Below are 26,015 nucleotides of genomic sequence, written 5' to 3'. Positions count from 1 at the left end.
AATCTTAGTTTGACCTTTGGTAGCTTGGCACAGAGCATTCATGCTAAAACCAGTCCAACTAAACTTAGGAGAAAAACATGTGTAAAGCATTTAAGAAGCCCAAAACAGCCTAAGGAACATGACACAATAAAAATGTTATGTTATGTTATGTTATTTGGCTCTTTTTATAGTGCACAGCTACTCCATGGAGTGTGCCGGCGCTCTGACAAAGACCCGAAGGAGAGACAATCCAGGGCAAATGCAGAGCTGCAGAAAATAATTACTGGGTAAAAAGCCATGTCTTCAGTTCCTTCCTGAAAACCAGTAGATTGCTTATTTTCCTAAGGGAGACGGGCAAGGAGTTCCAGCATCGTGGTGCCAAGTATCGAAAAGAGCGGCCTCCAATTCTAGCCCGTCTGATGGGAGGAACAGAAGCCACTGCCAAAGAAGCCAATCTCAGAGTTCTGGAGGGCCAATAAAAGACAAGACGCCTTCTGATGTATCTAGCCCCTGCAAGATGAAGTGCCTTAAAGGCGAGAGTCAGTGCCTTAAAAGTAATCCGTCTCGCGACAGGAAGCCAGTGAAGCCTTTTAAGCAGCTCCGCTGCACTCGCTCTTCGATGAAGGCCGAAAATGGCACTTGCAGCGGAGTTCTGCAGTAGCTGAAGGTGCGCAAGAAGAAATTTTGGCAATCCCAGATAGAGCACATTCGCATAATCTAGGCGGGAGCCTATCAAAGCCTGTACTGTGGTCTTTCTGTGCTCCAGGGACAAGATCGGAAGGAATTTCCTTAACATTTTTAAAATGCCAAAGCATTTCCCTGTGAGCTCGCGAATCTGAGGCCCAAAGGAAAGGCCATCATCAATCTGGAAGCCAAGATTCTTCGCCTTGGAAGAGGCATCTGCCGGAGGGTACATGTCAGGAGGCCACCAAGCCTTCCATCTCGGATCAGGAAAGCAGCCAAAGAAAAGCAATTCAGATTTATCGGAATAACATTTCAGACTGTGCTGTTTAAACCAGTCAAAGACCGCTCCCAGACAGTCCCTGATCCGCATGCCATCAAAGTCAGAGCCCTTCAATTTATAAAATTAGCTTATATTTTTATCTTAAAATAGACAAAAAAACAAAGAAAAATTTAGAACTGGAGCTATGAATTTTAGAAGATTTAATAAGTAGGCCACTGCAGCAATTCACAAATCTAGAACAATTGGCTCTCCGTAGCAAAGTCTGAGGTTACCTTCAAAACAGCAACTCAAAAGACTGAGGAAAATAGGTTCATTTCTTTCAAACAAGATGATACTGAGAAAATCCTTGAGGGTAGCCTCTAGTTCGTTTATGGTCTAAGGCTCTCCTGGGCAAGCTCTTTGGATGCCAGCCCTCCTAGGCACCAGTTATGAGCCCACCCCTTGGGGTTGAGAACTAAGTTTCACAGCATGAACTAGGGGAGTTCCAGGCAAGTCCAGGCCTGACTGGGTAGCTGAACAAACAACAATTACTGGTTTTCTTGTGGTGTCTACTGGTTTCTTAAACTGGGGCAGGAAAAATAATTCACTCTTATGGCAATAATGGACCGAGGGTCTAACCAAATGAACTATTTATTCTGCCCACTACAAACATGGCCAGACCCTCCCTTTCCCATGTGGATCTCACTGGCTGACCACAGGGGTGTGGCTGCCTGGATACTTCACTCCTGCTTCAGGATGACTCCTAATCTAATTAAATTTAGCAAAGCTGGCTACCCAACAAAGGAAACAGTCTAGGAAACAGTTTAGGGACTTCCGTTCTTGCAGGGCAACTCTCCTTTGACGTGTAGCCCACTAGTTCCCTCCCCAACCAACTTGCCACAACACAGGAATACTCCTAGTCAATTGGCTCCTCTATTCTTAGTTCGTGGGATCCCATGAAACCTAATTTACAGGGCAGATCTTGCAGCTGCTGGGCCAACCAGAAAAGGCTACCATAAAAAAGTAAAGCTTCTAAAGCTACTTTTCTAAAATAGTTATGTTAGATACAATTTCGGCAATAAGTTGGTTTTAATGTAACTATTAATTTGACAATTTGAAACACCTCTCTTGCCTGTTCCATTGGGAAGTTACACTTTATTCGAATTATTGAAAGTCACCCAATGTTATCCAATGGGGCTACACGCTTTCCAATAGGGAAATTTGGCTTTGTAGATGCTCCCTATACCAGTGCATGTAACACACAGTTTATGCATGGCCTACTATTTAGAATCATGCAACCTACAATTTGGGCACTTAGGCTGTACTCTGGAGGTGATTTATGGGTAATAACTAGGGAGGTTTGTGCCTGTCAAAAGGGTTAATTTGACAGGTCAAATTTGACCGGGCTTTAACTGTGATGTTTTCAGTTGCTACTATAGTGGTGCACACTTAAGTGCACTAGCTCCCACTAGTAACATTTTAACCTACAGGACATGGGTACAGGACATGGGTACCCTGAGTACCATATACTTACAGGTAAATTAAATTTTCCAATTAGGATTTCACCTTGGGAAATCGTTTTACTTGCCAACTAGGCTGCAAGACAAGCCCAGCACCAAAGCTTTACTTGCCATTATAGTGGTGGTACAAATAGTATTGTAGTCCAATATAGGCACCTTGACTTAGTTTTCCTAGGTACTTTGAGTACCTTATACTAGGGGCTTACATGTATGTTAACCTTACCAGTCAGCGATCAGCCACTTTTTCCCCATTCGTACACACATTTAGTAGTCAGAGGACATACACTGTGCACTGGATGTCAGCGCCCCACTACACTGGTACCTAAAGTCATCAAAAGGTGAGGCAAAAAGTGTGGGGGTGAACCTGCAAAAAGCCATCTTTCTACAGGGAGTACTTTGCAGTCTTTCTTTGCAACTTTATTTATTTCTAACCACATCCTTTAGAGCAGCATTACATATCCCAATAGTGCTGCCTCTCCAGCAGGAAATGGAATCGTAAGATAGGCATTTCTCTAGTCCATAAATAGGGGCTTTCTGATCATTTCTGTTTCTTTTCTTGGTGCTACGAATTTCACAATCCATGACTAAATCAAAAAATCTAAATAATAAGAGAAATACCAAATTAAATTGGGATAACTTCTTATGTCATGTCATGTGATATTTCAAATCATCTTTATTCGTATTATTGTCTAGAGACCTCATCTTCAGGCTAGGCAGTCCTATTGATTGATTAGCAGGTTGCCAGCATTAGTGAGACTGAGTCAAAGGAAGAAAAAACTAAAGTAGATATGAAATTTCAACACATGAATGGGATCACAATCAAGCTATAGGATAATACTTGCTGCCATTGTTTGTAATATAATTAGGACTTCCCTTCAAATTAGGGAAATATGCATCTAAATAAAAGACCGAGGGCACTATTCTGCATACTTAAACCTTCCAACTACAAATGAAAAAGCATCCCTCCTAGGTTTACTGTAAACTTTTTTGAAGGTATCAATCAATGGAAATCTTCCAACCTTACTCTGGCCTAAAATGCTTTTGAAGAATCCAATGACACATCCTGACTTAGACAGAAATCCGAAAGGTGTTTTGCTCAATCTTCCAGAGGTTTTGATTTGATTAGCACTAAATGTATTATGTATTTAATTGCATCATGGTGGGATACATAGGAATGCTTGGAGCTGACCAATGTGTCTATATCTTCGGCATCAATTTCCAAATCATGGTAACACGCCAAAGGTGTTCCTTTGTTGAAAAAATCAACACTGGAGTTGTCCAAAACCTGAAAATTCTTGGCCAATCTCTCTGCTCCTGTTCCTCGCTAAAATCACAGAATCATATGTTAACACTATTTTAACCCAATACCTGGAAGGTAATTTGATGCTGGATCCATCCTAAAATGCTTTCCGGCCTCAACATAGTACCGAGTCCGCTCTGCTGGCGGTTACAGATCAGCTTCTGGCTTCTTTGGACGAGGTCAGAACCTCCGCACTGATTCTGCTTGATCTAAATGTGGCCTTTGACATAATCTCCCACAAGATCTTGCTATACCGGCTGAGGGAGATCAGCATAGATGGCAATGCCCTCTCCTGGTTCTCATCTTTTCTAGCTGACTGGACCTTTCATGTCATCACCTCCCCCACCCACATGTTCAGCTGTGGTGTCCCCCAGGGTTCAGCATTGAGCTCTACATTATTTAATGTCTACATCTAACCTTTGGCTTTGTTGGCCAAAGCCTGGAACGTCTTATGTGGATGACACTCAACTAGTGCTTACTTTTTCTTGCTACCCCAGTCAGGACTCATCGAAATATCAGGAAGATCTCTAATTGGATGACTGACAACTACATCCAACTGAATTCCACCAAATCTGAAGTACTCTTGGTGGGCAGGGACTCCCATCTCTGGGATAGCCAGTGGTGGCCCCCCGCACTTGGCGCAGCACCCCAGCCTAAATCTGTGGTTAAGAACCTGTGAGTGTAGGTGGATAGTGCCCTCTCCTTTGAGGCACATGCTAAACCAGTGGCAGGCACCTGGTGTGCATTAATATGTGGCCTAAAGCATATCTTAGGATTTTTGATCCCCCACACCGGTGGACAGTTGATCGTCCAATCTACTGTCATGGCTAGATTGGACTATTGCAACATGTTGCTCTTAGGTGCCAACAAATCAGTGATCAAAAGTCTCCAACTTACCCATAACACGGCAGCTCATGCTCTGTTTGCACTCACGAAGCATTGTCACATCTCCGGCCTCCTCCACCGGTTACACTGGCTGCCAATGGTACAGAGAATTTACTTTAAAGCTCTCTGTATTATCCATAATATCTATTTGGGCCTTTGTCCAGGGATTTTGAGTGCTGTGTGCTTTCCTTATGTACCCACCCGCACCTTGTGCTCAGCGGATCTGCATCTAGCAGGAGTGCCTCGGTACGCAGGGCCAGAGCGGGTGGCCGCTCATTCAAGGCTCTAAATGGGTGCCTGCCCTTTGGAACTCTCTACCTCTTTCTAGTTTTTCTAGTCTGATCACTGTATTTTTAGAAGGACTGTGAAGACTAGGCTATTCTCCAATCACTAAGCTGCCTCTGCCTCCCACAATACTAGGCAGTTAGCAATGGGACGCCCCGTTGCTGGGGCAGCCATGCGCCTTATAAATATTTTTAACATAACATAGGAAGACCATTCACCTTGCTCTGCAAGTTGAAATTGGATGTGCAACACAAAGTAACCTGTGAGAATCTCTAAACAATGTATGTGCAATGACAACTCCCTACCTGACCACCTTTCCTCTAATAGAGTACTGGCCATAGCATGCCCCAAGAAAAAATCGCCTGAATTGTGGAAGGTGAAAGGCCCTCCAATATTAGTAGCCGCTGAAGAGACACTACCTTGCCAATTTGTATGAACCTAAACTCAATTGTGTGGAACTTAGAATAACTCTTGTTCCACCAAGAAACCTAAGAACTGTATTATATAAATTGTGTTGATTACCAAGTGAATCGGATCATTGTCTAAATTGTCTCATTGTGGGCTGTTTTTGATTCACTGCATTTTCGTCTTGAGATCAGCATTGTTTTAGTTGGACCATTTTCATGTGTACCGTTAATGTTCTGGAAGCATCCCAAAAGTAGTGAAGACCTAGATTGAAAAATCATCTTTGCACGTGTCTGACCCATTGAAGTGTTTTGTGGTGATTGAGTTTCAGGATCTCAATTAACCCCTCTTTGTAGTTTTTGATTTCTTCGGTGATCCACAAACGGACCCAGAATAGCAGGGGTCTCAATGTGGCTTGTTGTTCTATATGCTTTACATAGAAGTCCTGGATGATGGGTATCACAGTTGTGCGTACAGGCAAGTATAGTAGCCTACTTAAGGACTTGTTTTCCCCCACTGTGAGCATGTTATGCCTAGCAGCCCCTCAGAGCTCTGCACCACAGTGAATTTTGGATTGTGCCCTGTGCTTATAAACCTCCACTGTGGAAGACACTGCCCCAGATAAGCTTTTCTGGTTCTTTTTTAATATTGGCATGGAATTTTGAAGCAAAGTAGCCTTGCATTTGTGAAGGTGAGGATTTCATGTCAATTTTGTATCTAGTGTAAGACCAAGGTAGTCAAAGTTGGACACATATTCTAACTTTTGTTTTTGAACTGTAATATTTTTCATAAAAGCTTTGTGACATTTTACCTCTATATATTTAGTTTTGTTAGAGTTTATTTCAAGACCTTTTGAGACGCAATATTCACTGAAGGTGTTCAGCAGGTTTTGGAGTTTGTGATAGTAAAATAGTATCATCAGCGAATAGTAGAGCCGGTACTGGCCCCCCCTCCTAGTCCTGGCGAGTCATGTTTACACCCTTGTAGATGTTTCACAACATCATTTACAAATAATGCGAAAAGAGTGGGTGCCATTACACATCCCTTCCTTACTCTTCTTTTTATTGGGATTGCCTCTGACAGTTCGCCCCTGGGTCCCCATCAAAAGTTTGTGTATTTATCTTCATGCAGCCTCACTATCTGTACCCGAAGATCTTCAGGGATTACCTCAATTTCAAGGTAATTCTAAAGTGAGTCCCTGGGGATAAGGTCGAAGGCGGCCTTCAGGTCTATGAATGCTATGTACAGGTGTACTCCCATTAGATTTGTGTATTTCCAGGTCTGCATAAAAGTCTAAAGACCTGATTTATTGTGCTCATTCTCACTCTGAACCCAGCTTGATACTGTGATAGAATGTTGTTTTCTTCTATCCAGTTATTGAGCTTAAATAGAATCTGTTTTGCATACACCTTTTATAAGGTATCTATTAGACTTATCGGGCTATACTTGGTAGGATCATGTCGGTTACCTTTTTTAAAAATATTGATTATTTTAGCCCCTTTTCAAGATAGGGGCTCCTGCAGCCACAACATTACATAGGAACTTTACATATGGTACCCAAACTGTTTTGTCAAGTTTTCGGGACAGGGGTTTTTCCTATTTGACTGCATCTATTGCTGTCATTGATGATTTAACAAATACATAAGTACAGCTGCTACTATCGAGTGTCTACTGATGACGAATTTCATATTGACATAAGCATGTTATACCTGAACTATAAAACTACCAAGAAGTGCACTTTCTAACTTCTAATTCGACATGGCAAAATAAACCTGTAGCCAGGCATAAACCTCTAGAATATAGTACACTTTAAACAGCGGTAGGATAGGGTACATTGTATTTAAAGGATAGGACATGTGGTTTGAAGTTGTACATGTCCTGATAGTGAAAAACTCCCAGATTTGTTGTTCACTTCTGTGAGACCTAACTATCCCATAGATAACATAGGGTACCCTTATTACATTGAGCAAAGTGCTAACTATTGATTGGGAACAGCTAGAAATTTCATGTTTAGTGGTATAGTCAGATTTTAGAGTACAACATAAAAAATGCACCTTTTACAAAGATGGCATTATCGTACCCTTAACTTTCTTAGGCTTTCTAGGAGTTTCCAGCTGACTGGGTCTGTTAATTGCTCCCCATCAGGAAGGCACATTTGGCCCAGGGAGTGAACAATATGACCTGTGTGTAGCTGTGAGAGTGCCATCCTGCCAGGATGGGTGAGGGGGGGGGGGGCTGTTCCCTGTCTCACATAAATTTAAAGGGTTGCCTCCAGCACACTCAGAAAGGAACTTCACACCAAACTTTTTTCACCCTCAATATCTTGGAACTAGGGCAGCGAAGAAAGGGGAAGGAATGATCTTTCCAGAACCTGTTGTGCGGGTGCTTCCTGGTACTTGAATCCGGCCCACACTCCATTGCTGTCAACCTGAACTTGTACTTTCCCCGAGTCCACTGTAACCAAATACCCACTGTTAACCCTGTCTGCTTCTTGGTGCTATTTTTACTTGAACTATTAAATTGCATATCATCAGTTCTACCAATTGGATTTCTACCATTTTAGTCTCAAATGATTTATTAAATTGTACTTTCTTACTGTTTGTGTGCTGCATAAATACTTAATCAGTGCATCTAATTTAAGCACCAATACTTTTGCCCCAAGCTGCCAGATAGTTAGGCACTGGTTAGTTTAGTGCTGTTTGTGGTTCACCCTGGCATAGATTGTTGTTGTTGTTGCTCGATTAGCAAGCCTTTAGCTCCAGTCCATCAGACTAATCAAATCAGTTGGGCCACTGCAGTTGTGCAAGGTACCAAAGTACCAGCCTCCAAAGGTGGTACTCCACTTACTATATCCTCTTCCTCAAGAATAGCTTCCAATCCCAAATCCGGTTTTAACTTACAGTTAAAATATCCTCCTATATTAAGTACTACCATGGAGTCTATGGAACTTAAAACATTGTCCAATATGTCTATCACTGGGATTCCGTGCTGGCAAAGTTGGTCTTTTTTAGACATTTAGGAGATACATTTCTGTATTACTTTGTGTTTTTATTTTTACCCCCAGTATGTTGGCATATGATAATTCCAACTGAGTCATTTAAGCCTGTAGGGTGATTCTTGCCCAAATGACTGGACCACCTGATGGCCTGCCTCTAACTGCAGGTATGTCATTGATGCTAAAAGTTATAAAATCCAGCTTGCATGGAGTTTCCAATGCCCAGGTTTCTTGCAACAGGCAAAGATCGAATTGATCAATGTACTCCTGCCATTCCTGATCTATTATTTTTGTGTCAGCCCCGCTGTGTTCCATGACACTAGATGTCGATCATGTTGCTGAGCTTCCTCAATTCTGATAGGAGAACTGGTTGGTGGGGGATCTACCACTGCATCCACCCTACATTGTGTAGAATTATACTGTTGATTTTGTACGGGGTAATTAAAGGTTGGGTTTGCTTTAGGAGTGGGCAGGGGACTTGCACATCGGGTGGGCACAGTTTCCTGTATTATCAGTCAGTCGACTGGCTCCAGATTGTTTTGAGAAGGCTCAAAATGAGACGCATCATTCAAATCCAGACAAACCATCCAGTGTCTTGACAGAAGGAGGTCCCTGAGGTGAATTATAGATTCTATTTTGAAATGGCGATACAACACAAACTGATTGGGATTTCTTGATTTGTGGTTCTTTAACCTAAACAAATCGATGTTGCCATGAATCCCCTTTGTTGGATGTGGCCCTTTCTACAGGGTCATCATGAAACTTTTTGCCTTCATTCCTCCTGTTTTCTGAACCCTTTATTGTTGGCTTTTAGTACTCTGCACTTTACAACTGCAAACCAATGCAAAAGTGCTTGCATTCTCTCCTGAGAAGAGAGTCAATTGTGTTAGACATGGGATTCCTGTTTGACTGAGGTATGCACCCAGGCCAAGCAGGAATCACTACTCTAGTGAAGGAAAGGTATATACACACTGAAAGATAACCTGTGCTTACCCTCTTGTAGCTTGGCACAGAACACTCAGCATTATCTAAAGAGGCAATGTCAAAGTGTGCAACACATTCATAGTAACACAATGAATGAGTGAAACAAGACCAAAACAAAAAAAATCAATTAAGTAGAAGTCAAGATTTTTAAAGATTAAATGCAAAAACAGTGCTTAGAAATCACTAGCGGTCAAAAGGTTACTTGAGGTCACAAGCCACCAGTGCAAAAACAAATTTCAAGACCACCGCAATAGAGGGCAGGCAGGCTTCAGGACCCATGCAGGGCCTGCCGAGAAAGTACCTTAGATGGAGCAAAGGATTGATGTTGAATGCATAATGCATCTATCTTTTCCACACAGTTGGTTCATTGCGTTGTTGTCGGCTTTTACTGAGATGCAGGTAATGCATTGTCTTTGAGCCACGTAGAGCATCATCGTCAGGACCAATAGAACCAATGTCATCGAACAGCCTCAGCGTAGACATCTATGGGCAATGCGTCAGTTCTGATTGGCGCAAAGGGGATGATGCATCGTTTTGCAGAAAAATAGATGCAGAACCCACTTTTGAGGCCCAGAACTGGCAAGGTTAGGACTCACAGTTGGCAGAGTCCAGCATCACCAGAAGAATTGCACAAAGTATTTTGTTTTTTGTGTGACTGAGACATCAGAAAACAGGAGGCGAGCCAGCAAGCCCTTGGAGATAACTGGGAGATGTCAGACTCCGGCTCTCCTTCAGCATAGTCAGAGAGCAGCAGGCAGCACTTCAACAAGAGCAAAAGCACTCCTTCCAGAAAAGCAGTCCAGTGAGTCCTTTAAACTGCACAGCAGTTCTTCTGGCAGAGGTGACTGATTTGAGGGGAGTCAGAGATCCAGTGCTTATATCCAAAAGTGCCTTTGAGGGGAGTGACTTACAAGCGGCTCTCTGAAGTGCACAAGGATCCCATTCAACCTAGTCCTGTCTACCAGGACATCTGTGGGGGCAATCATTCGTTTGTGTGGGGAAAGGACAATGCCTTTTTTTGTATTTGTATTTGTATGTGGATTTATTAAGCGCGATTGATGCCTGGGGGCGTCCAAGTGCTGAGGGACCGACAGATGTATAGGCAGAGGCGGGGGTAGTTACCAGAATTATTGTGGAGAGTTGAAAAGGAGAGTCTTGAGCTGTTTACGGAATGAGGTAAGATTGGAATTGGCTCTCAGCTGAAGGGGAAGGGCATTCCATAGCTTGGAAGCGTTATGGGTGAAGGTCCTACCGCCTGCTCTGGCTCTTTTTATTCTGGGTTCGGTGGCCAAAAAAGTCTGGTTTGACCGTAGGTTTCTGCTTGGATGGTAGTGAGAGATTAGGTCGCGGGTGATGATTGGGCCTTTGTCCCAGAAAGCCAAGTGGGCAATACACAAGGCTTTGAAGTGGATTCTTTGGCGGACTGGCAGCCAGTGTAGACTGGTCAGACTAGCTCTGACGGATTGTCGGCGTGGGAGCTGGAGCAGTGTCCGAGCTGCACAGTTCTGCACTGTTTGAAGTCTCCGCAATGTGTAGTCTGGTGCAGCGAGGTATAGGACGTTATTGAAGTCCAGGCGGGACTGGATCAGACCCTGGATGGCCACTTGTTTTGCCTCCATAGGTAAAAGATGAAGAATTTTTTTGAGCATTTTAAGAAGGCCAAAACAGGTGGCTTGTGTGTCGAATGACAGGGATTTATCGAGCCACACCCCAAGACTCTTGATGTTGTCCTTGGGTGTTGGGGGGGTGCCCAGACAGGGTGGCCACAGGGAATTGAAGGAGCTAGGATTCGCGGGACCTAGAAGCATCAGCTCCGTCTTGTCCCCGTTTAGCTTGAGTGATGAGGAAGACATCCAGCTTTTTACTTCCTCAAGGCATTTACAGAGTCCCCCGCTCATGGGGATGTTGGCCTCATGCACCAGTGAGACCACCAGCTGGGTGTCGTCCGCATAGGAGATGATCTTGACTCCATACGGACGAAGAACCTCAGCCAGTGGCCTCATATAAATGTTAAATAGCGCCGGGCTTATAGCGGAGCCTTGTGGGACTCCGCACCTTAAAGGTCTGCTGGTAGATACTGATTCGCCGTTGAAAACCTGGAAGGATCTGTCTTTCAGGAAGGACTCGAACCATAGCCAAGCCTGGTGCTTGACGCCTAATTAGACAGACGGTTAAGCAGGATGTCGTGGCTGACCGTGTCAAAGGCCGCGCTGAGGTCAAGGAGGATCACTGCCACTGATCCTCCTTGGTCCAAGATTTTTCTGGATTCTTCGGTGACCTTGAGGAGGGCGGTCTCGGTTCCGTGCTTGGGTCGGAAGCCTGTCTTGGTGGGGTCTAGCAGTTGGTTGGTTTCTAGGAAGGTGACCAGAAGGCTGTTGATGTATTTCTCCAACACCTTGCTCAGCCAGGGAAGCAGGGAGATTGGCCGATAGTTGCTGAAGTCTAATGGGTCCAAACTGGGTTTCTTCAGCAGTGCTTTAACCATGGCCCTTTTCCATCCAGGCGGGACCATGCCGGAGGAGATAGAGGCATTCAGGAGGTCAATTATGATGGGCAGGGTGACCTGAGATGCCGACATTATAATGTCTGGTGGGGCTGGGTCGTTGGGGGAGCCAGATTTGACTTTCCGGGCTACAGTTTCCAGAGATGCCAGATCTAGAAGGGGGAAGTGAGCTAGTGTAGTGAGGGTCTGTGGGGTAGGGTTTGCCAAGACTGAGTTAGTCGAGGCTGGGGCGGAGGTGGCCAGGGGGGGAAAGGAGGCGTAGATTTTGTCAATTTTTTGATGGAAAAATGCTGCCACATTGTTGCAGTGCTCTGTGGATGTGGTAACAGGTAAGCTGGGTGGTAGCTTGGTGAGATTTTTTACTATTAGGAAAATCTCCCTAGGTTTTGATTTGGCTGACATGATTTTGTTAGAAAAATATGCCGCTTCAGTGGCTTTGATTTCTTCTTTGTACTCTTTAAGTAGCGTTCGATATTGGGTTTTTTCTATTGGAGAGAAGTCCAGACGCCATTTCCTTTCAGCTTTCCTGCATAGGCGTTTCTTTGCCCTAAGGGCCTCTGAGTACCATGGTGCCGATTTATGGGAACGTTTTAGAGTGGTTTTTCTTTTGGGGAGAGTGTTGTCAAGGGATTGGGTGATCCAGTCTTCATAGGTCTGGTTAGCTAGGCATGGATCCTTGTTATGGAGAGGAGGGTTGCTAGCGAGTTTGCTCATCCATTTGTCGACTGGAAGGCGGGACCAGGCTCTGGCTATTTCGTACTGTGGGTTTAGTGGTTGGGGGTTTGAGTGTGGTCCAGGTGAAGGGGACTAGTAAATGGTCAGTCCATGGAAGGGGGATTGGTGGGCTAGATGTAAAATCTGCACAATTGCTGAACACAGGGTCCAGCAAATGGCCTTTGACGTGAGTGGGGGACCTAACGATTTGAGTTAGCTGCAGCGCTGCCAGGTCATTTATCATCATGGTAGCTATGTGATCGGTTGTGGAGTCAAAGTGGCAGTTAAGATCCCCTAACAGGGTGAAGTTTGAGGAATTGCTGACACGTTCCGCCACAATCGAGGCAAGAAGGTTGTGGAATTGTTTGGGAGGGCCTGGAGGGCGGTAAATTAGAGTACCTGTGAAGCAGGTGTTAGGGGAGAGTTCGAGGCAGAAGGCTAGGCTCTCGCAGTCAGGTATGGTCTCCGGAATAACTCGACAGAGGAATTGGTCTTTGTAAATAATAGCTAGACCTCCTCCTCTGCCCTCAGGGCGGTCCAGCCGAGTGAATTTGAAGCCGGGAGGGAGAGCTGTGATTACCGCGGGGTCCGAATCTGTGGCCAGCCATGTTTCTGTTAGGAAAACTATGTCTGGCATACGCTCTTCCAGCAATAATGCAAACTCTGCCCTGTGTTTGGGCAGGGATCTGCAGTTGAGCAAGAACATGCGGTACTCATGTGAATGGTCTGGCGCTGGCTTAGGTTTCAGGGTTGATTGGCAGGAGGGGTAGGTATGTGGGATGTTTTCTGCATGAAACTGGGACTGAAGGCAGTCCCTGCCGGTGGGTCTTAATCCCATGAGAGTTTCCGAGTTGTAATGTCTGATTTTTGTGGCCGGGGATGTAGGGGGGGTAGCCCTAGGCCCGGTCTCGGCACGGACGAGCACAGACGAGCTTGCCTTATGCGCGCCTTCGGCGCGCATTCGTCGCCCCCGCTGCACTCATCCGCTGCACTTCCGGTACATGCACATGTTTAGAAGGGAGGGGATAGGTGGAGGCGTGGCCTCTATTGGGCGTGTCCCAATCAGGGCGAGGGGAGATAATTAGGCAGGAAATGCAGCGATTTCGCCCTTACCAGCGCTCGTTTTCAGCGTGGAAAGGTGCCTGCACACAAAGGATGTGTCCCAGGAGGGGTGAGTGAGTTAAAATTCAAGTGCCAAAAAATACAGTATTTAAGTTTTAAAAACAGTGAATAATTCAATCTCCTTCTACTCCCGGCTGCGCCTCAGGAGGGTCCAAGTTAAAGTATTAAAGTAAAATGTTAGTGTCAGAACTCTATTTCACTAAGGCTTGCCGGTTCTTGCACGGGAACAGAGATGCTTGTACCCAAATCCCTCTCAGCAATGCCAGCAGGTCTTTTATCAGAACCCGCTTACATTACCTCGGGGGAAGGGGGAATTGGATAAAATAACAAAAGAGAAGAGACTGGTCCTGTAAGGGTCCTTCGTTCTGCTACCTTCTGTCGCGGTCTTGTGCTAAGAAACCTAGAAACAAATACACATTATCACTATTCTGGCCCCTTCTAATCTTTTTCTGTTCTACGTTGTTATCTTTCTTACCCACCCTTATGCTTCTGGACTTAGCTCCTCTTCTGTTATTAGCTTGTGATTCTATTCTCCTCTAGTTAGTCGTCACTAAGTATATAAGATAAAAGAATAACCATTTTAGTTATTTCCTAAAACTTGACTTTGACTATGCTTATTGTCTTTCTAAAGAGTAAGTGCACTTACTTCACTAATTAGTGGAGTTCTTCTATATCAGCGGTCTGTTATCCTTGTAACCTGCTTGCACCTTTTAAACTTATTAAACCCAGTTAATTATGTCTTTGCAGGTCGACTGGATAACCTCTTTCCTCAACTTCTGGTGAGTAATCACAGTATTTACATTTCATAAATTCCTTCACTCAATTTTAACATTCTGTCCAAGTTATAATCTTATCTGCTTTCTGTGTCTTTCAGGTTCGTGGGAACACAGCGAACATTTCAGTTCTGGTAAGTGATTGATTACATTTCAAGCTCATTAACAGTGTTTTTACACGTCTTGGCAACTCAGTAACTGTCTATTTACACGTTTATTTTTTCACTTAGCTTATGCTTCCCAGCTGTTCCCTCGCTGGTGAAATTCTCTCAGCATTCAAAACGACGCTGCTTCTATTCGAGTAGCTTACTCGAACGACTTGTCTCTGGGTCTTCAGAAATGCCAAGCGCAATTCTCTTTTCCTCTGTTCCCTTCACAGAGGCGTCTGGATCTCTTCAGGAAATATCATTTAACCTTGAACTCGGCAACACGCGCTTGACTGGATGCGCTGTGTGCCTTTAAATCCTTGTCCTTAAATAGATTAAATCTATCCTATGGGTTTCGAAACAGGAATTTCCTCTCTGACCAAACCTAAGCGCTTCCTCAAAAACGAACTGCTCCGGGCTGAATCTGTGGTGAAGTGCACATTCCGTTATGCGCTCTCGCTGCTCCTTGGGTTCACTGCAGCTGTGACCAGAGGGACTAGAAAGTCTACTCGTCCTCTGCTGTGGCCCATGCAGCGGTCATCTTGTTCCTCCAAATCTGCATCTTCTTTGTCCAGGCGTATCTGGCGGAGACTCCTTGTCCAGCTCGCCTCATATTTGGGTCACTAAGGATGGAACCCAGGGTTTGGGTCCTGACAGTTAGCCCCTCCATTACATCCTGCCCTGGCAAGGCCATCAAAATGCAGCTATATGGAGATGGGTACCAAGACACACCTGTCTTGTTTTGTCTTATGGCTGTCTAGAGGGAATGCACAAAGTGTAGCTGTCACCCAGCCCAGATGTGTATTGAAGATTGGCTGAGAAGCACACAGAGTTATAAGCACAGAGAAATGTCCACTTTCCCAAAATTGGCATTTATAAAGCAGTACTGTAAAATCTAGCATCACCAGAAAGGAGGATTTGTCACTACCATTCTAAACATATGAAACATTTAAATACGCCTCTTCTTCGATCAGGAATTACAGCTCAAAAGTGCATTAAGGAATTCCTAACGCCAGCCTATGAGAGAAGTAGGCCACACAGGAGTGTAAAATGAAATAGGCTGTTTATCACTATCAGAACATACAAAGCATATCATTACATGGCCAAACCTTTCATTTACACAGCTCCCTGACATTAAGGCTATCTGTGGCCTACCTGAGGCGTGGCTTTGGAATAATACAAAAGGGAGTTTCAAGCATGGTAAATAGTTTTAAATGCCAATTCGAAGTGGCAGTAAACTGCACACACAGGCCCTGCAATAGCAGGCCTATGACAGGTTTGAAAGGCTACTTCTGTGGCTGGCACAATCAATGCTGCAGGCCCACTAGTAGCATTTAATTTACAGGCCATGGGTATATGGTATACCACTTTACAAGGGATATGCAAGTAAATATGATATACCAAACAGGTGTAAACTAATTATACACTATTGAGAGCACATGAATGTGGCCTTAAGGCTAGAGCAGTCGACCTCGAAACTGGAGAACCGGGTTCGAGTCTTGGAACGGATGCTCAACATCCTGTGATTCTGGGCAAATTACTTAATCTCCCCTTCCCTACAAAAAATAATAGGGTCCATCTGTAACATAACTAGTGCTCATGTAAAGCACTCTGATACCTTCGGGTCAAGTTTGCGCTATATCAATCTCAAGAAAAAAAAACACTTCACCACTGGTCCGCAGTGGTAAAGTGCTTAGAGTCCTAAAGCCAAAAGAAAAAGCTGGCCAGAAAAAGAAGAGGAGGAAGGCAAAACATTTAGGGTGACCCTTGAGGGAGGGCCATTCCATCGGATTGGTACATTTACTTCACTTGTAAGTCCCTTGTATATGGTACCACAGTTACCCAGGGCCAGGAAATGAAATGCTATTAGTGAGCAACAACATGCTTTGTGCCGATTACTAAATGTCTCATGCCCGCCACTGTGGCCTGTGGTGCAATTTTTTTATTTCAAATAATTTTTATTGCCATATTATGGTATACAACACAAAAAGGAGAAGTAAAAGAAGAGAAATACAGGTAGTCATTATGGGCCAGATGTAGGTAATTCATATTTACCGACTCTTAAATACCGAATTTTACCGATTCGGTATTTAAGAGTCGGTAAATATGAAGGGGGGAGATGTAGGTATTACAGATTCTGTAAATACCGAATCGTTAGGATTCGGTATTTACCGAATCTGTAAATATCGAATCGGTATTGCCCATTGATTCCTATGGGCCTTAAAGCCCATAGGAATCAATGGGCAATACCGATTCTGTAATTACAGAATCGGTAAATACCGAATTTTGCAAGGGTGCAGGGGGTGTCACTTTGACACCCTCTGGCACCCCAAAAATAGCATGTGCGCCATGTGGCACACAGACATGCCCTAAGGGCATGTCTGTGTGTCACATGGCTAGGTGTGCATGCACACATGTGCATGCACACCTGAATTCGGTATTTTAACACCCAATTGGATTGGGTGGTAAAATACCGAATTTGTAGGGCCTTTGGGACTCAGAAGAGTCCCACCTACATCTGGGAATTACCGAATCGGTAAAAATACCGATTCGGTATTTTACAGATTCTGTAAATTTACCGATTCTGTAAACTTACAGAATCTGTAAAATCTGGCCCCCTAACAACTCAAGATGCCAAATAACGGTCGGAAACGGCCGAATTCGGCCGTTTCCGACCGGTATTTGCCACCTACATCGGGCCCTATACCTTTTAAACTCCCTTAGTATGAGTGATATTAGGTATAATCATTAACATGTATTGTCAAATAGAACATGTGTGGACATAGTCAATAGTATGTTCCTCTGGTGTATCATTGGTGAAAGGGATGTCACGATGATTTAACAAATACATAAGTACAGCTGCTACTATCGAGTGTCTACTGATGACTCATTTTATATTGACATAAGCATGTTATACCTGAACTATAAAACTACCAAGAAGTGCACTTTCTAACTTCTAATTCGACATGACAAAATAAACCTGTAGCCAGGCATAAACCTCTAGAATATAGTACACTTTAAACAGCGATAGGATAGGGTACATTGTATTTAAAGGATAGGACATGTGGTTTGAAGTTGTACATGTCCTGATAGTGAAAAACTCCCAGATTTGTTGCTCACTTCTGTGAGACCTAAATATCCCATAGATAACATAGGTTACCCTTACTACATTGAGCAAAGTGCTAACTATTGATTAGGAACAGCTAGAAATTTCATGATTAGACTTGAATGAATTATAATGTAAAATCTTCCTTAGTGGTATAGACAGATTTTAGAGTGCAACATTAAAAATGCACCTTTTACAAAGATAGCATTATCATACCCTTAACTTACTTAGGCTTTGTAGGAGTTTCCAGCTGACTGGGTCTGTTAATTGCTCCCCATCAGGAAGGCACATTGGGCCCAGGGAGTGAACAATATGACCTGTGTGTAGCTGTGAGAGTGCCATCCTGCCAGGATGGGTGAGGGGCGGGGGGCTGTTCCCTGTCTCACATAAATTTAAAGGGTTGCCTCCAGCACTCTCAGAAAGGAACTTCACACCAACCTTTTTTCACCCTCAATATCTTGGAACTAGGGCAGCGAAGAAAGGGGAGGGAAGGATCTTTCCAGAACCTGTTGTGCGGGTACTTAGAAGCTTCCTGGTACTTGAATCCGGCCCACACTCCATTGCTGTTAACCTGAACTTGTAGTTTCCCCGAGTCCACTGTAACCAATTACCCACTGTTAACCCTGTCTGCTTCTTGGTGCTATTTTTACTTGAACTATTAAATTGCATATCATCAGATCTACCAATTGGATTTCTACCATTTTAGTCTCAAATGATTTATTAAATTGTACTTTATTACTGTTTGTGTGCTGCATAAATACTTAACCAGTGCATCTAATTTAAGCACCAATAGTTTTGCCCCAAGCTGCCAGATAGTTAGGCACAGGTTAGTTTAGTGCTGTTTGTGGTTCACCCTGGCACAGATTGTTGTTGTTGTTGCTCGATTAGCAGCCCCTCACTTCCCAAATCAAAAACCCAATTTTTTACACCCTGAGATTTAGACAACATGGTTCCACTTCCAGGTTTGGGACTAATTCCGTAAACACCTGTGAAAATTAGAGCTATTTCGTGCTGTGAAAAGGGCATAGTATTTGGGAGGCAGTTTTGAAATGGAGGGGCACGTAGCTCTCTTTGAATCATGGTGCAAGGATTACTGCGTTGGCGCTAGGATGATGAACCAGCACCAGAGCAGGGGTAAAGGACCGAGATGCATAGTATTGGATAAATAGAGTGGCATAGAGTGTTGGGATTCTAGTGTGTTTGCGTATTCCCTCCCAGGCCCAGCGCATACATTCAACAGTGTCAATTTCGCCCTTATGGCTGTATAGGGACAGAAAATAGCAGTCTGTATAGGCCACGGGGCAGCAAGGTCGGCTTCTACCACGACGTGCAGTTGCAATGGCGTGGGGTGTAGCCAAAAGTGAAGAAAACTAGCCTGGTCTGAGTAAGCATAAGGTTTAAAGTTGGGAGCCCCCAGCCCTCCACGTGTGAAGGGCAGCGTTAGGGTGTCATATGCAATACGCGGTTGGCAGACCGCCCAGTAAGGTGTAATCGTGTTGCAGTGTAATCTCTTGAAAAATTGGGATGAAAGTGGCAGCAGAATATTTAAAAATGGATACAAGAACATGGGCAAGACTACCATCTCAGCAATAGCAGCTCTACCAGCAAGTGATAGCTGTAGGGTTTTCCAGGTAAGAATTTTGGACTCAAGCCAATTGATCTGTCTCCCATAGTTCTCTTTCCACAGCTCGTCAACATTCCTAGTGAGCCAAATTCACAGATATTTATTCGCGCCGGAGGCCCATGTAATTGGATACTCTGTATCAAAGGGGGGGGTTGCATCAGTTAATGGAAATACAATTGATTTCCCCCAGTTTATCTGCACCCAGGAGTAAACGCCAAATCGGATGACCTCTCTGGTCATAGGACCTAGGTTCTCTTGGGGCTCTCAAATAAAAAGGGCAACATCATCTGCATACATTGATGTGACTAAGCTGCGTGATGAGAAGCCAATGCGCCTTTGGGTGTGATGTTGCCTTAGCCGCTCCGTCAGTGGCTCCATAGCTATGGCGAAAAGCATGAGGGACAGATGGCAACACTGCCTGGTTAGGACCCCAAGCTTGAATGGAATTGGAGGTGTCAAGAGCCCAGTACTAATACCCTAATGTGCCTTGGAATTGGGGGAACATCAAAGAGGCCCTTGAACCTCATAAAGTCCTTGCACTTCCTTCCCTGGCTCCATAACAGACATACTACAGGGTGGTATGCAGCTCTTTGTGTGGGAACAGGCAGAGCCCTGTTTAGGTACAAGTGTTAGCCCCTCCCTCCTGGTCTACCTCAGGAGATCTTTCACCTTATTTACAGAGCAGCCTTAAGCCACTTAACTTGGCTTAACGTCACCTTATAAATAAGGACTATTTTCACGCTTCACTTAATGTGAAAGGGGTGTACAATGGGTGTTGCAGTGGGTGTTCCACCACAACACCCATTATTTTTTTACACTGCCCCATATTTACAGGAACTGGGGTGCACCCAAAAATGAGGCCAGGTAATAAATGGTCTTAGGAAAGAGATAGGAGGAGAAATTATTAATTTCTCATCTTATGTTGCTCTTTCTATGTGTGCGGCATTCTGCAGCACACATAGAAACTGAACATTTCCTTTAAAGATTGTTTATGTGCACAAAGGTGTCCCTTCCTGAACATAAACAATATTCCTATTAGCAAAGGCACCTTTGTAGCATGGCCCAAGGGTGACTGCACTGGCGCTAGGCAGCTTATTTAGCGCCAATGCTAGGGGAAATGTAGAGGTGGCCGTATTTTTCTAAATACCGCACATACCTCCGTTTAAAACATTTTGGAGCTCCATGTTCTTTGCATTTTATTGTAAATATCCCACAAAGAGTTATAAGCACAGAAAAATGTACATTTTCTAAAAGATTCATTAAAAAAAAAGTAACGTGAAATCCAACCTCACCAGTAAGTAGGACTTATCACCACCATTCTAAATATATCAAACATGCAACACAACTCCTCTCTGTCCTGGTCCGAAAGGGGTAGCTTTGCTATGTTTGGTATGTTTAGAATGGTAGTGATAAGTACTTCTTACTGGTGAAGTTGTTTTTTTAGGAATTACCAATTTAATGTATGTACAGTTATTCCCAAAGACAGCCTATGAGAGGGGTGGCCTCACAGCAGTAGAAATAAAATAGGCTGTTTGTCTCTACTAGGGCATGCAAAACATAAAAGTACATGGTCTAACCTTTATTTACACAGCACTCTGCACTCTGGGATACCCAGGGCCTACCTTAGGGGTGACCTATATATAATAAAACAGGAGTTTAAGGCATTGCAAGTAGGTTTGATTGCCAAGTCTAAGTGGCAGTAAACTGCACGCACATGTACTAAAGTGGCAGGTCTGAGTCATGGTTAAGGGGCTACTTATTTGTGTGACACAATCAGTGCTGCAGGTCCAATAGTGGCATTTAATTTATAGGCTCTGGGCACATGTAGTGCACTTCACTAGGGACTTATATGTAAGTTAAATATGCCAACTTGGTATGAGCAATGTCACCATCTTTAAAGGTGAGAGCACAGCACTTTAGCACTAAGTTCTGAGAGTCCTAAAAGCCAACAAAAAGATGGTCAGAAAAAAATAGGAGGAGGAAGGCAAAAACATATTTTGGGTAATCCTGCAAAAAAGGGCCATTTCTAACTGTAGCCTTTTAGACATGTCTCAAGCATGCCATTGCAGCATGTGTGTACAGTTTTAAACTGTCTTTTTCGATCTGGCAAAATAAACATTGTACCAGGCCCTAACCTCCCTTTTTAAAGCATAAGTTGGCAATGGACATATTGCAATGTGAAGAATAGACTGCCATTTGAAAATTCTTCCAGATCCAAATGTACATCACAAACCCCACCATCATTACAGCTTCCTACCTCCAAAGGCAAATTCCTCTTTTTCCTGTTCTACTTCTTATAAGCAGTCAAAGAGCAGTGGTGGTTCCAACGGTGGAACCATTACTGAAGAAGGTGGACTGTCTGGCCTCCTCAAGAAATTGTCATTTGAGAAATATCAGCCTCTTTATGAGAATCAGGAGATTAATATTAAAGCATTCCTCAGATGGAGTTTTGCATGAGTTAGATATTAAGACCAATGGATCAAGGCAAACAGATTCTAGCAGCAATTTCATAACTGAATGTGGGGGGAGGTTCATGAGAGGCAGATTCTTCGGGAACCATTCACAACTTTCACTCCTCCTTTGAGAGCGGTACTAGCAACACCAGGCTACCTGGCAGCACCCATCCTCCTTCTGCCTGGGTGAGACCGAAGGTTCCTGCAGTCAATGGAAGGTCACATCATATAACGATAGCTATGATGTGAAAGTAATGCATTTAAGTCATCCTTAGTGTAGGCACTCAACAGCCCACAGGGCAGGTTGCAATATATTTAAAAAGAAGGGCCTTCTTGTTTCAATTTTTACATGTCCTGGTAGTGAAAAGCTCTTAAATTCATTTTCAGTATCGAGAGGCCTGCTTCTCCCATAGGATAACTTTGGAGTTACCTTATTAGTTCAAAAGATACTTTATTCGGTTTAAATCACAAAAACCATAAAAGTGTACAAGCATTAAAAAAGTCCACAAGCCACCCGTGATAAAATATAACAAAGATACAAAACAGGGGATAGCCCCTGAGATATACGGTACATGATGGCAAGAGTTTAAAAACAACAGCATACACATTAGTGACCTTATTGAGGATTTCATATAGTAGTTGATATTTATAAAAAGTCCTCTAGGACCAAGCGATTTTTTTGCCAAGTCTCACTGCTATAGTTAAAAATTTTGCCACATTAAAAATAACCCATATGTCTGTCAACAGTTGGAGGTACAATAAAGCTGGCTTCACTTGCTTAAAACCCTTTCCTTTTAACAGTGGTATGATAAATTTGAGTCTAATACCTTTAAAATGGTCACAAAAGAACAAAAAGTGAGCCGTGTCCATAATTGAGCACCCATCACTTTTGCATAGACCTAAGTCCGAACTCCTGGTCCAGACAGGGCGGCCAGAAATTAAAAAATGAATTTTGTTCAATCGGAACCTCGTTAGCAAATACCTATGATTGGCATTATTCACAACTTTAAGATACATTTCCGGTTCGGGGTCAGATGAAACAATCAGCTGATGGGTCCTAACAGAAGATTTAAGCAGCTCCCTGCCCTCTCTGTCCATTTCTCTGTTCAGCAAAAAAATATTTTTGACCCACTTCAAATCCCCTCTCACCAAACTTAAAGGTTTATTGAACAATTCTGGCCGTCCCAGTTTTTCACACATTTGTTGCACGTATTTCAACCAGGGGATCTTCTCCCAGTGGTCCAGCATTAAACAGTCTTTTAAAATTTCATGGTTTACCTCAAGCTCTGGGTTTAACCAAACTGCCAACCATTTTAGTAAAGGGACCATGGCAATTTTATCCTCCAAATAACCCACACCGCACTTCTGATGAACTATGTAGTTTGCGGTGGATTTTGGGAGGGAAAGAAGTGTTTTTAGGAAATTGTCCTCTGTGACCTGGAGCGATGAGACCTGTTTGAAGCCCCACAAATCGGCCCCATACATGGCGATGGCAGTGCATTTGGAAGCGTATACTTTAAGTACTGCCTCAATGGGTTTCACCCCTAGTTTACGTGAGAATCTTAGCACTGCCGAAATTGAACGTGCCAGGGATGTTTTTTTCTCCACCAGTTGGGGATACCACGTGGAGCCCTCATCGAAGACCACCCCCAGATAGGGAAATCTAGAAACTCGTGACAACTTGTGTTTATTACAAAATAGTGACATCATGTTTTTTTTGGACTTAGCTTTGTGACCTACTACCATGACATGAGACTTGCCAAAGTTAACGCTTAGGTCAAGATTATCCATAAAAACATAAAAAGAGTTCAGCAGGCATTGAAGTCCTACTGCGGTTCTAGCTAGGAGGGCAGCGTCATCCGCATACAATAGGGCAGGCAGTAAATATTTCCCAGCCTTCGGGATATCCTTACAAACTACACCCAAAGCTTTACCTAGGTCGTTGATATATAATGTAAAGAGCAGGGGAGCAAGAATGCACCCCTGTCTCACTCCATTAATAATACTAATTTTTTCCGTGCAGTTCCCCTTTCTGTCGTAACGGACCGTTGCAGTAAGGTCCCTATGGAGGTCTGCTAGAAAATATACTATGTTAGGGTCTATTCCGATGTTAAGGAGCTGACCCCACAATTTGGATCTGTTTACCCGGTCGAATGCCGAGGACAGATCCATGAAAGCAATAAACAATGACCCTGGCTTAGCTAAGGTGTACTTCCCGATGAGCAGCTGTAAGTTTAGACTTTGGTCGATAGTGCTGCGTCCCTTTCGGAATCCGTACTGTAGGGGGGAGAGTGTATTGGTTTCCTCTAACCAAGTAGTCAGTTTGCCTAAAACCACCCTCCCTAAAACCTTGACTGCAGAATCAATGAGGGATATGGGTCGGTAGTTACCAGGGTCCCCCCGGTCCCCTTTTTTATAAATGGGTACAATTACCGACTGTGTCCATGACTCAGGAATGCCTGTCTTAGAAACTCTGTTAAAAACATTAGTTAAAACTTTGGACCAAAATAAAATATCAACTTTAAAAAGATCAGAGGGGACGCCATCTGGCCCAGGAGCTTTGTTACTGGTCATCATACCAATGGCCACTGCCACCTCCTCCTCGTTCACAGTTAAAATATAAGGTGATTGAGGGAAGGCGATCATACGTTCTACCGCATGGGTCTCTTCTTCGTAAACAGAACTAAAGTGCGTGTGCCATCGCTCTTCTTGGATACCACAATCCAGTTCATTATTACTAGAATCCGAGAAGAAAGGTTGGTTTACCACCGCCCAGAACTTGGCGCTACTTTTTAATACATCTGTAGAAGTCAGATCAGCCCAAGCGTCCTCTCTGATTTCACACCGCCTTTTTTCAATTATAGCCTTGTATTCTCTCCTAAGGGTAGCTACAAGCCGTCTATCAACTGGGTCCGACTTAAGGGCAGCCTTGAGTTTGCGGTTTGCCGCTGAACAATTTTTGTCGAACCAACCTACCTTCCCTTGTGTTCTGCCTTTGCCATGACCAGTCAGATTGGAGAGAATATCAATGCAAACCTTTTTGTATGCCTCCATTACTTCACCATCCCCAGCCCGATCATCCATACACAACGTCAAATCATCCCTGCTACTATTACACAGGTTACAAAAAAACTCTTCTGGGATTACCGTGCACCATTTGATTCTACGTGCTTGATCTGTTAACCGCAAATCATGTTTACCTGCCAGGTTTTCACAACTATCCTTGATGACAAATATATTCTTTACTTTTAGAACCACAGGGTTGTGATCACTAAAATGGGACCATAAAACTGAATAGCTGCTAATTTGGACTCCATTAGTGCTGCTGAGGAATATGTAATCAATCACGGAGCCACTGCCATGGCCTATGAAAGTAGGGATATCCCCATCACACCCCTTTGGCAAGATAAGCCCATGTTCAGCCAACATTATTTCCAAGAAGATGCCCTGCTCCGAATGTTCAAAGTGGGCATTTTCTTCGTCCGGGGTACCAAATAACACATTGGGGGGGCATTTATCCTGACATCCGTGAATATTAAAATCTCCCATCAACAGAATGGTGCAGTCATGCTCTGCAGACTCTTTAAAGTCAGCCAGGAAAGTACTTAGCATCATCAAATTACTAACTGGACTGTCCCTGTCAAATGAGTTATAAAAATTTATAACCAAGACATTGTGATGACTCCTATAGGAAATTAAAACAGCAACACAATAAGGGCAGCCAGTAGCTACTTGCGTATAAGTCCCGGGGATTTTAGCAGAAATCAGGGTTACCAGACCCCCTTTGGCACGCCCCCTCGATGATCCAACTGCTGGTGTAGAAAAGGTAGTAAACCCGTCCATGGTCAATAAATTTTCGGTGTCCCAGGTCTCCTGCATGGCTATTAGGTCCATAGATCCTATTAAGTCCCGCCAAATCGGGTCATCCACTTTGTTTTTAAGTCCCGCAATGTTCCAGGTTGCCATAGTGATATCCTTGCCCCCCCAAAGCCCATCTGTTCTTGAGTTAAGTGACACCCCACCTTCCACACCCTTACCATGAGTGGAAATTGAGTTGAACATCTGCCCGTCCAAAATACTCTTATCCATTTGCAGAGAGATGGTGGGGTTGTTTTTAGACCTTTGTGTACCTGGAGAGACCTGTGTTTGTCAGTCAACCCCGTCCAAGGTTGACAAGCAATCATAACGGTTGGCAGTGGGGAGATTAAAAAAGTTATCATATCCGTGAGCAAGCTGTTGATAATAGAATGGGTGGCTGTTATAGGGCCCTGCCGAAAA

This window comes from Lissotriton vulgaris, chromosome 2_1 (assembly GCF_964263255.1).
Source record: "Lissotriton vulgaris chromosome 2_1, aLisVul1.2, whole genome shotgun sequence".
In the NCBI taxonomy this organism is placed as follows: Eukaryota; Metazoa; Chordata; class Amphibia; order Caudata; family Salamandridae; genus Lissotriton; species Lissotriton vulgaris.
Note: the sequence above shows the minus strand (reverse complement) of the source record.